This window comes from Nanorana parkeri, unplaced genomic scaffold, assembly GCF_000935625.1.
Source record: "Nanorana parkeri isolate BGI_ZX_2015 unplaced genomic scaffold, ASM93562v1 scaffold1291, whole genome shotgun sequence".
Taxonomy (NCBI): Eukaryota; Metazoa; Chordata; class Amphibia; order Anura; family Dicroglossidae; genus Nanorana; species Nanorana parkeri.
In genome coordinates, this window is record NW_017307559.1 from 436629 (window position 1) to 438564 (window position 1936).

A 1936-nucleotide genomic window follows, 5' to 3' on the forward strand; every position below is an offset into this window, starting at 1 on the left:
AGCAGGGACCTCTTTTTTTTGCATGTGTTTTTGTGTGGGGTCTCCACTGAAGATCCATACCTGACCTCTATCTGAGATTGGGGTCTGTTATGCATTTTGGATGGGCAACAGGTTTTGTTTTTTTTTTCATTTTAGGACCGGGGTGCCCCCAGATTTTGTGTATTTTTTTAGGGTGCTGGGACTGAGAAAGGTATCAATCACTTTTCTTGATGTCCATTCCAATGGCAGAATATCTGCTGGAAAGCTCGATACGGAACTTCCAGTTTCTATCCATTCCGGGCGCATCAAAAAGAAAAAGGCGGGCCAAGTCTTACAGTTCTCTTTAAGCCCGAGTAGAAAAGCCTGTCCCCTGCCAGCGTGCTGCTCTTTGTCCGATGCCCCATAGGTCACAGAGCTCCAAATCAGCAAGGAGCACAAGCTTCTGCTGATTGCAGAGTTGTAGGTCTGACCCAGCAGGTGGCATGTTGGATTTCTGCAGAGAGACCACTGCTTCCCCCACAGAGCGAGGGTTCTTCTCTGCAGCTGCTGGCAGGCAATGGGCTTTCCTATTCCGGCTGTGGCTGCTTTTAGTAAGAAAACCAGCTATAAGGCCTCATTCACACAAGAAAAAGGCGGCGTGCACAGCTCCGCGCAGGGCAGCTCCCGGGGAGGACAGGTGCTGCGTGTGATTAGTACGCAGCCCCCGTCCTTCTCTATGGGAGTAGGCGGCCGTACGCCCGTGCGGGTGTCCGTACTCGTACACTGACAGGATGGGTCCGAGCCGGGACACCCGTACCCGTACGGACCTGCACTAGGGGGTGAGCGTAGGTCGGCGTAGTCCCATAGAGAAGGATGAGGGCCGCGTACTAATCACACGCAGCACCTGTCCTCCCCGGGAGCTGCCCGATACGGCCGTGCACGCAGCATGGAGCTGTACCTGCCGGCCGATACCCGTGTGAATGAGGCCTAAGCCATTGAACGCCTTTTGTTTTGATGCACCTGGGATGCATTTAGCTCATTTATACTGAAGGTTAAGGCCTTGTTCACACCAAATGCAGAGCAGATCCGGTCAGGTTTCTGCACACGCACGCTAGTCTTTTAGATGCGTTTTTGGCTTTAAAAAAATAATATATATTTTTTTTCCGTTAAACATGGGCTTTCAGTGCGTTCCAGGCATTTGCATGCGTTTGCAGATCCAGAGCAGGTAAAATAGGGCCTGCTGCAGTTTTTTTTTTTACCTGCTCTGGACCTGCACACTGCGATGTGAACTGGAGCTAAAAATACCATTGGAATACATTGGACGCAGTTTTGATCCGGTCTGCACCGGCTCCGTGCTTGGTGTGAACAAGGCCTCAGACAAAACACACAAGTCAGCGATATGAAGAAACAACGTACGCGGTCTGTTCCAGTCTGTCTTTATTTCCATTCAGGGTTACAACACGCAACTTTAGTGTCACAAACACAATATACAGCACAAAGGGGTACCAGGCATGGGTAACTGGTGGGGGGACGGGGGTGTACATGAGAAGCGGGCAGTAATGACGTCGGCTGTGGGCATGGAGGGGACTTTAGTACCCAAAGTGCACAGGGAAGGGATGACCCTCATCTCAGCAATATTCTCATACATCCCGTCCCTCATCCAATCGTCACCAGAGATGGCCTAACCCTTTAAATGTCAACTGCGGCCAAAGTCCCAGCTCTCCCACAATGCCACGGGGCAGTCCCGTCATCCTTCTAAACGATTAAACCCCGCGTCACCGATCCCTATTATTGTGCGAGGATAGAAATAAATGCGTTGCAATGTGCAAAAACGTCACAGATTGCTAAAAGGAAATCTAAAACTAACCAGAAGCTTAAAAACGGTGCCGTGTACCTAACGCTCTGCGGAAAAATCAATTTCCCCGCCAGAAGAGTCGGAGGACTCAATGTTTTGTTCTGTCATAAAATGCTAAATACT